General features: G+C 27.7%; 1 protein-coding gene across 1 annotated transcript in view; it reads right to left on the bottom strand.

Annotated features, from left to right (window-relative positions):
- LOC117181307 overlaps positions 1-10,984 on the bottom strand; it is a 51,218-nt gene that overhangs the window by 1,779 nt on the left and 38,455 nt on the right. The window lies entirely within an intron of this gene.

The following is a 10,984-nucleotide window of genomic DNA, read 5'->3' as shown; positions in this document are numbered from 1 at the left end:
AAGTGAAACTTTGTGAAAAATGAAACTCGTCGATCATATACCAATAAAATTGATTTTTATATCTTATTCCCAAAATAAAGCTATTTTTTCTTACAGTTATTTCCCTCTTGAATCCGTGAATCCAAATATATTAGTTGGATGAAATTTATGGACGCTTCATAATTACAACACTAATTATTATAAACAAACATTAATAATGCAAATCTTTTATTAAATTTTATCATTACAAATCCAAAGCTAATTAAACAGTTCAAAATGAAATTATTAAAAGTTTAACTTTTAAATAAAAATCATTTTCAATTCGAGGCGATTCAAGTTTTAAAAATTCAAATTGTAAACTTATCAATTTCTTTATTAAAAATAAATAATCCCAAATAAATTGAAAGAATTCAAATTTTAACATTTTGTTTTTTAATTGAAGAATCTCTAAATATAATTATTTCAAATTAAAATTTCGAAAATAAAAAAATTTCAAAAATTAGAATTATGAACATTGTATCGTTAAAAATTCAAAGCTTATATTATTGCATCCAAAATTAAATTATTCGAAAATTTTAACTGATAAATAAAAATAATTCTCAGTTCAAACTTCAAAGTGATTCAAGTTTTACAATTTTTAACTGTAAACTAAATTGAATGTTTTAAAGTGAAAGCTGCTGAAATTATAGAATTTTAAATTGTAATTACGATTAAATTTATTTAGAAAAAATTAAATGAAAAAATAATTATGTACAATTCGTATTTTTTGATAGAAATTGATCTTAGTTGACAATTCAACTATTTAGATAAAAGTTTATGCATTTTGTTGAAAATTATTTTGTTTAGTTGAAAATTGGACTTTATTTGAAAATACTGTATTTCAACTAATTTTTTCGAAATCGTAAAAAATAGTGTCATTATTTCAAAAAAATGTAAAATAGTTTCATAGTGTGATGAGTGCGAGGCCTGTAGTTAGGATTTCAGTCACTGCTGGAAATTGATACAAAATTTTAATAATTCAAATTAAGAGTATTTTAAATTTATTAGTTTTAAAGATTTTCAGTTATACATCAAATCTCTGGCAATTATCTTTTCTGAGGAGTTTTAATTGTAATTTATTTATTTTTTGTTTATCTGCTAGATTTGATAATGTTATAAATAATCTAGGTCCAATTCAAAATCTTTATAAACTCTTAATAATCAAAAATTGGTTATTATGGATTTAAAAATGGATTGTTTTTAATATCAGGACTATTATTCAGGGACTGAGAGCGACATGCGTGAAGAGCGTAAAATCCGCTCCTCGCCATCTCTTCTCCTGTTTATATTTTCTCAGCGTTACGAGCGAAGGTCCTCGATGCGAGCTTCGCGAGAACGGAGACTGAGTGGCCGAGAGACCACCGGGAAACTCGACATAGCCATTGCGAGATTCTTCGTGAACGCGCGAACGCGGCGAAGCTGAATTATAACGAGGAGGAGAAGAGTTTCTTTGTTCGGGGCGTTCATATAGCAGAATCAGGGGCGAACCCAGAAAAATATTTCGTAGTGTTGGTGACGGGTTTCTAAAAACCTCCCCTGGATCCGTCACTAAGCAGAATATACATTTGATTAGATGGCACTGCGTCACACGCTATATAGTTAAATACGTCACATCATTTGTGCGCTTTAGTTGAACTTTACTTTTAAATTTTCATTTTACATATGATCCGTAATTAATCTGTTTATATATTTTATTGAAAAATCATATACTTTTTTCAAAAATTCATCTATAGTTGAAAACTCTTTTTTTTCTTCTTAAATTATATTTTCAAGTGATTTATAAATTTAGCCAGTTCAAAGTTCATCTCTTCGTTTCGAGATTTTATTACTTTTTATTTAAGACTGAACCGAAATATATTTTTTCATGAATAATTCTATGCTAAATGAGCATGAAAAAGATTCACAATTACAAAAACAGACTTCAAAACTACCTCCCTTTCTGGCTGATTGGAGATAAGAAATAATAATAATTGATAGTTTTTTGCTTCTTCAAAATTAAACTATTTAGTAAACAAATTTTTCACTGGAAACTTAATTATGTCAGTTCAAAATACACCTATTTTATAAAAAAAAATTTAACTATTTTCTTGAAAATATTTGGTTTAAAATTCAATTATTTGGCTTAATATTCGATTTTTTATTTGATATTTGAACTATTTGGCTAAAAATTAATCTATTTTGTTAAAAATTAATTTGATGACATTTAATTTTTTTTAAAGTAAACATTTTTTTAATCCAGCTGATCATTCTTCTTTTTTGTCCAAAAATTTAGTATTTCTTGGAAAATTAACCTTCTTGTAGAACATATGTTAATATTTTTTAGGAAATTGTTTCTTTAGTACACAATTCACGTCTGGGGTTAAAAGATTAACTACTTTATAAAAATACTGGTTTTTGGGTTAATCTTGGTCAAATTATATTCAACAAATTTAGTCATGCACTAACATTTGTTATTTTGACGAACTAATTAAATAAACAAAAGCATATTTTTGGCGTTTTCAAGCAGAAATAAATCGTTTTTTCATCTGATCTTGGTCAAATTATATTCAACAAATTTAGTTATGCATTAGCATTTGTTAATTTTAAAAACAAATTATATAAACATATTGACAGTAGAACAGTTTTCAATTTTAAGCGTTTAAAATGAAAGTTCAATACATCTCTCATTGAGAATTGTTTCATTTAAACGCTAGAGCAATTACACGCACTATACAATAAAATAAATGTGTATGAATAGAACATTTAAGAGAATGAAACTATTTTAATGTACTTGTGTAGTCGTAAATTAAATATTAAAACTGAAATTTCAACTATTCCGTTTTTAATTCAAAATATATCTTTTTCAGTTACATTAAAAATACAAATACTAGGTTGGAAATTCATTTTTCTGATTGAAAATTCTGGAGTTTAGTTGACAGAAGTTGGGTTGGAAGATGAACTATGTTGCTGAAAACTCGGGTTTTTAGTTTTTTTTTTAATAAGACATAATTTTTTCCCTGGGAATTAAAGTATCGTTTGTTGATAAAAATGCAATTTTTGTAGAAAACAAAGATAAGAGAACAAAATCAGTGAATTATACTCTCAAAAATAATTCTTATAAATAATATTAATATTGATAAAACATGTAACTATTTGGTTGAAAACGCGTTTATTTAAGGTGGAAATGTGTTTTCTAACTGAAAATACAAGTATTCACGTTAAAATGTCATTATTGAAGGCGAAAGTTAAGTGTTGGAAATTTCAACTACTTTGGTTTAGAAATTAACTTTTTGGTTAAAAATTTAACTACATTCTTGGAAACACGTTTTATTGTTTGATAATGAATTTTCTCCAATGAAAAGTTAAGTGCAGGTTTCTAGTTGCAAATTTATCTATTTCAGTTTAAAATTTAACTACATAATTGAATAAAAATTAACTTTTTCGGTTGAAAATTGAAACTGCTCTCTTCATGATTTGTGTGTTTGGGTTAAATAATAATGTTTCTAACAACATATTGAACTTTTTAAATTTGCGAATAAATGTTCGTTACGAATTTAACTTTATAACTGTTTCATGTCTGGTAGGAAACTCATATTCTTGATTGAATATTTACCTCTTTATCTAAAAATTCATGTCATTGGTGAAAAATGAGTCTTCTTAACTTCTTACGTATAAAATTAAAGTATTTCATTAAATGTGGTACTGCTTGGTTAAAATTTCAGTTGATTGATTGAGGGGCTTAAATATTTTGTTAAAAACTCTTTTTTTAGGTTAATTATTACTTTTTTAAGTCTCAATTTAACCATTCCATTTTTTATTGAAAATTAAGCTACTGAAGTTTTTATTAAAAATTTATCCTACATATTTGGTTTGTAAATGCAACTGTAGGAAGGAAAGTATAACTAAATTCTTAAAAATTCATATAATTAATATAAAACTTCACTATTTTGTTAAAAATGAGTATTTTGGATTGATTCATCTTTCTTGGTTGAAAATTTAAGAGTTTTCCAACAATATCGTTTGTTAGTCAACATTTTTTTTGTTTTGTTCAACTAGTTCAACTAGTTTTACAGCAATTCAGCTGTAAATTGTTCATTTAACAATATCTGATTTATATTTGCTGCTTTTAAATAAACAGTGCAATATTGCTACATACTAAAAAATATATTATTTTTCATTAAAAATATTTATAAATTGAATTAAAATTGAAAGTAGTTTCTATAATCTGCATAATAGCATTTCCATGTTTCAAATTATTTAATTCTAAGCCAAAGTACAAATCTTCCACTATCTATCGGAAAAATATACTTCAGGATTTTCACTCTAGCCATAACCAGTTTAACCAGGGCTTGGTGGAGTCAGGGGGGAGGAGGGACGTCAACCCATTGATGAATTTCCCTCTCCGTTAGGTTCAAGTGAGAAAAGTACATTTGTCGAAAGAAAATCGAAAACCCGACCCGATCCCGAGCCGATATATTGACTTCCCGATCTAAAGTAGAGTCGAGCTAAAAGCCACACACGATCCAAAACCAATACCGCAGGCTGGGATTGATTCGGAATCGTGTCGATGTCGGGAAAGACATTCTAACGCGTTCCGTTATAGCTGAATCGGGTTCTTTTCTTAGTACTTGTGGATTTTTCAGTGCACTATGCTTTAGACTCATAATTAACAAATTTTATAAACAATATGTATAAAAAAATAACTGCGAATATCCTTGACATTTATGTCACATGATATTATTTTATTTTTTTCTGATAAATAACAAAACTTGTTTATATTCATTCATATTGATGTGAGCTTATAGAGAGAATGATTTAATACCACAAGTGCTGAAGTAGTAGTTTGAGCTTTTAAAGAGGGTCTAATTTATTTTAAATACAGACCCTACTTTGACGCTAAACGTGGAAAAACGGCCGATTTCGGCTTATTTAGAACGTACTTTACAGATTCCAGCCCCTACGAAGGTAGGAGACACGGCTTCAAAGTAGGGCCTAAATTTCGACTCAGGTGAAGAGAAGAGAAAAGTAACTTTTCTTATATTTTGTTCGATTCGTGAAAACCAACTCCATTTTGTCCACACAAAAAAACTTTTCTTCATTATGCTCAACACTTTTATATCAAATATAATAAATTTTTATGTAAGTCTGCCTGGGATTGCTTATTAAGACATTCCAAAAAAATTACAAATTGTATTTATCGTGTTTACTTTAATATTCGTTTCTTATTTTGCATTAAATTATATTCTTAGCTAAGCTAAAACATGTAACATTCCAATAAATTGATAGCATTACAATGTATAATATGCATGGAAATTAAAACATACTGATTCTTATTGCCTTGTTTATACAGAGATTAATTATGTTTAATATTGTTTTTTACGATTAAAGAAAAATTGGACTTCATGTCAATAAAATAAAAATATTCTTAAAAAATGTGTAAATCCTTGTTCGTGGAATGAATTTTGCCTCATTTATTCCCGTAGCTTGTATCGTTTGCACACAATTTAATATTTTGATTCTCAATTTTGTTTTTCATGAAGAAAACAAAAACTACTCATCCTATAAAAAAAGTGATTCATGACAAATTTGTAGATCTCTTTTAGTTGCAAAATTTTTGTCGATCTATCTCTTTTCGTATTTTTCTTTGTTTTAACTTATTTAGTTGTTATCTAAAATTGTATCAACAACGATCACGCCGGACAGACACCGACGTAAAACTTGTTTTTCTGACTCAGGGGCCCTCAAAACATCGAGATTGGATGAAATTCGCGAAAGTTATTCTTCGCATAAAACTAATACCTTCTCATTATGGATGAGAATGCAATTAATTTTTTTTTGTGATCAACATTTGAATTTCCGATTTTTTTAAGCAAAATTCAAAGAGCTAATAAAAGAATGATGTAGAACCTTGGAAAAATAACGTTTTTCTCTTTTTCACGTTTTTTCATATCACGCTTTTTTGACTTCAAATGTCAATATTCGTTTGGTTTTTTGGATTTTGAAAATCCTATAACTTCTGTAATTTTGATTTTATCTGAACAAGCGATAGGAATAAATTGTACATATTTTAGTGTGCTATAAATAACTGTCGATAGAATTTTGAATTTTTAAAAAAAGCTGTCTCAAAAATTTTGGAAAAGCTTAAACTTTTTGAATTGTTATCAGAAATGGCTGTTTAGAGCACGTGGACATTTGATAAAATTCGTGAAAGTCATTTTTCGCATAAAACTAATACCTTCACAGTATGAATGAGAATGTAAAAAGAGGATTTTTGATGTTTTTGTATTTTTAAATATCGGCAATCAAACTTGTAATTTTGAACATTGTAGGTGTAAATATGGTAAGGGTGGTTTTTAGGGGTCCTGCCAAACATTCTCACTGAATCCAGCATTTGTAGAATAAAAGAAGCGAATTTTTTATGTTTGTAAATTTTCAAATATCGACAATCAAAATAGTAATTGTTGACATTTGAGGTGTGGATATAGTAATGGTGGTTTTTAGGAGTCTTGCTAAACAATTCCACCAACTCCATAATTCGTGGGGTTAGAAAAGAGGATTTCGGACTTTTTATTTGGTTAAATATCGACAATGAAACTTTAACAAGGTAGATTTGAATAAAGGGTGATGTGTAAGGGCAGGTAACTGTTTAAAAACATTTATATTCGACAATCCTTGCCGGCAAAATATTATTTTTTGGCCTTCTAATTGATTTTAGGAATATAAAAATTAGAAAAATAATTTTTTTATTCCATTCACATGAACGTTCACAACTGAATTATATAAAAAATTAAACTAATTTGTTTCTAGAGAATAAATCTTCTTCATTAAAGAATCATCACTTTGCGTGTTAATGTAATTGTTTTGTTGCAAAATTCGCTTTTGTCGGATTAAAATAAACTTTTTTGATGCAAACTCCTGTTAAAAAACAAGAATCTAAGGACTAAATTTAGACAACAACGAACAAAAAAAAACAAAAAATCCTATTGTAATCTGAAAAAACCAATAAAAAAATTTAGGCAAAAATAAAAAAGAGGAAGGAAAAATGAGAAGGCAGACAACCACATCCCATTCCTTCTCTTTTTTTTCGTCTTTTTTACTTTTATTATCATCAAATAACAATAAAATTACATTGAAAGAAAAAAAAGAGAAGGACGGGGATGTGTTACGCTGCCTTCTCATTTTCTTTCCTCTTATTTATTTTTGTCTGAAATTTTTGTTTTGTTTTATTTTCAGATTAAAAAAGGATTTTTTGTTTGTTCGTTGCTGTCCAAATTTGGTCCTTGGATTCTGGTTTTTTAATTTTTTTAACAGGAGTTTGCATCAATTTGATTATTGGACGTTAAATAGGAGTTTTAATTTGGATTTTAATCTAATTTAAATTTATTAAATTTTGATTTACTTTTGTGTTAGTAATTTATATTTTTGGTTTAAAATTAAACTAATTTTGTAGAAAGTTGAAATGCTTGATCAGAATTGAAGGATATATTATTTAAAAATGAAAGGATTTAATAGAAAATTATTAAATTTTCTTTAATGATGGACGTTCTTTATCATTCCATGTCAGTACAAAGATTCTGGTAACTTGGAATAAAAGATTTAAACAAATTATTGTGCAATTTCCTCGACCAGCGACATAGCTAGGATTTTTTGGGGAGGGGCTTCGATTTTTTTCCGACGGGGGCTTCGGATTTATGTATAGGCAAAGAGTAGGGGAAAAGTTAATTGAATAATGAAAAAACTTAGTTTCGGGGGCCCAAACCCCGCCCCTGGCTAAGCCTGTTCTCGGCAAGACTCGCGAAGCTCGCGGCGAGATTCTTCATGCAGAGGATTCGAGTAGCGTCCAGTCTCGCTGCGAGTTCTCTCGGCAACCAAGAAGCGTGCCTTTAAGTTTCGCGTTGCGCATTGCAAGGCTTCGAGGTTCACCCTGTTTCTGCCCTATCAAGGTGTTGCCCTCATCGTACTACGAAGTCGAATTCTTGTTTTCTCATTCTTCGTAAAATATGACGGTAAAGCAGTAGAAAATTTTTTTGAGGTTAGAAAAGTTTGACATGTATGTATCGCTGAATTTTTTGCAGATCTGAAGCTTGATCCATGTTTTCGGTACAGTCTTTTTTTAATTATAAAAAAATGTTCTCGTAAAATCATATTTTTAATTAAAAAAAAAAGTATTATAGAAAGACATTTCAAGATAAACAAGTGCTGAAAGCATTTTTCTTCGACAATTTTTTTTTTTTTTAATTGAAATAATCAAATATTTATACCAAAGAAACATCTTTTTAAATGTTTGAAGTATTTAAACATTATTGTTTAAATTAAAAATAATAATTAAAACAAAATATATTTCTGGATAAGATATTTTGGTTGAAAATCTATATAGTATTTTTTAAATCACAAAAGTTTTTCTGAAAAATCGAAATGTTAATTAAAAACACATGTTTTTATATATTAATTTGTCGGTAAAATTTTTTGTATAATTTTAATTTTAAATTCAAACAATAATTTTTAACACTTTAAATATTGAACAAAAATTTATTTGATAACAATATTTTATTATCGCAGATTTAATAAATAATTAATATTGATTAAGAAACAGTTTTATTTGGGGAGTCTTATTACTTGGGAACTTTCAAATTATAAACTGTTCAGGAATTTTATTAGTTTTGGAATTGTATTTTTTGGGACAGAGAGTTTTACCGAGTCGGGAATTTTATTTTTCGAGATATTTCAGCCGTCCCCATAGAATTACAGAAAATTTTCTCTAATTATAATTTCGGTGCTCGATCTTGTTGATTTTTTCCTACAGTATTATTAAAAAAAAATGTGTATGGAAATTTTTGATATCACAAAGGTAAAGAGAATCTCAATTAAAAATTTAAAAATTCGCTGTACATCCAATTTTTATTCTTGGGTCTTGGCAATTTTTTTCTAATCCATTTCAGTGACTGGTAAACAGGGGTGATTATCTCTTAGAAAATTAGTGATTAAAATTTGAAAAAATTGAGTAGGCTTTTTTGACATCTAGGTATGTAAAAAAGGTAAACTGAAGAAAATTTAAAAACTAATTTGCGAACTATTAATACTCTTTTAAGATACCAATACAATTTACATAACACTAATTGTAAAATTTGCAAATTTTTAGACCTTCAGTTTAGGTTTTTTGTTTTATATATAAATTAATTAAAACATTGTATTGGTTTTTCACGACTGTAATTTATAACTCTAAAATAGAATAATTGTAGCTCAAACATGAAAAAGTATAGACTAATTTCATATTTAAAGAGATTCTATCACATATATTGAACTATTAAAACCTCTGACCTTTTTTAAGGTTTTTAAAACTCTTTTTAAAACTTTTTTTTAACAATTTTGGTTTTTGCCCGAGCTGCAAACGTAAATTGTACTATAGTAAAAACAACTGGAAAAATTTAGACGAAAGCTAAATTTGGTAAAGAAAACAAACCTTTGTCGACCTATAAATACTAATTTTATTCCCCGAAAGATTTTTAAAAAATCTCTTCGAAACACTTTTATTGCAAATATTTAATTGAAGGAAAATATTTGTTATAAAAATAAAAATAGTACAATTTTTACATACAATTCTTAAAATAAAAAAATCTGTGTTTCAAAGCACAACCCAATCCGACTATTCTTTCGAAAGTTATACGATATACAGACAACCATAAAATTAATAACAACGACGACGTAGACGCCAGAGAGACAGACAGATACCGATGTAAAAGCTTGTTGTTCTGACTCAAGGAGCCTCAAAACGTCGAAATTAATGAAATTCGCGAAAATCATTATTCGCATAAAACTCTTCTCATTATGGATGAGAATGTGATAAAATAATCATGGGGCCTTGAAAATTAGCTTTTTTCGCCTCTTGACTTTTTTCCATATCAAGCTTTTGTTGCTTCAAATGTCCATTTTCGTTTGGTTTTTTGGATTTTGAAAATCCTTTAACTTTGGTAAGTTTGATTTTATCAAAATAAGTTGTCAGGATAAATTTTCATATTTTTTTGTACCATAAATAGCTGTCGATAAAATTGGAAAATTTAAAAAAAAAAAGTGGTCTCAAAAATTTTGAAAAAGCTTCAACTTTTTGGATTTTTATCAAAAATGGCTGTTCAACGAACTCGATCTTTCTTTTTGGTCCCTCGAATAGTGTGTCAAAGCCCAATCCAATCGGACCAGTCTTTCGAAAATTATCTGGTATACAGACAAAAACAACGACGACGCCGGACAGATAAACAAATCCCGAAGTAAAAACTTGTTTTTCTGACTCACGGGGCCTCAAAACGTCGACATTTAATAAAATCCAAAAAAGTTATTTTTCATAAAAAATTAATACCTTCTCATTTTTGACGAGAATGTAGAAATTATCAACAAGATTTGTAGAAAATCTTTCAAAGAATAAAATTATTGTCCCGTAAGTTACAACCGAAAAATTACAATTTCAAAAAATTGAAAGTTGTTTTAAATATTAATCTAGACTCGCGACCGGGACAAATCAGAAAATGAAAGTAAATTTGAAAATTGAACTGCAGTTTGAGTATTAAAAACTAAACAGGGATTGATTTTACAGTGTGATTCTAGATCTGTTCAAAATGATATAATTTACATATTTTAACGTTAAAATTTTAACTAATTTAATTGCAAAGCCTTAGTAGTGACACAAGTGTAAAGTTCGAATTAATGGCTTCTTAAATGAACGCCTTTATTCAATTTCTAAATCTTTTTGAAGTATTATTTCAGTATAAAATATTCCTTTTTTAATCTATTTGGCTTGGAAATAAGAAAAAAACAATTTTCAATAGTAAACAATTTGAAAGTGAATTGTCACAATTTCAGAGTAACAAATTTAAACTTGGAATGTTACGATTACAATTGTTTAATTTTTTTATTTGTATTTCGAAGGTAAAAGTATTTCATTTTGATTCTTAAAGAACAGTTAAATAAGCATTAATTTAGAAAAAAAATCAAATAA

The sequence above is a fragment of the Belonocnema kinseyi genome, chromosome 10 (genome assembly GCF_010883055.1).
Source record: "Belonocnema kinseyi isolate 2016_QV_RU_SX_M_011 chromosome 10, B_treatae_v1, whole genome shotgun sequence".
NCBI lineage: Eukaryota > Metazoa > Arthropoda > Insecta > Hymenoptera > Cynipidae > Belonocnema > Belonocnema kinseyi.
This window is presented reverse-complemented; position numbering and strand designations above follow the sequence as displayed.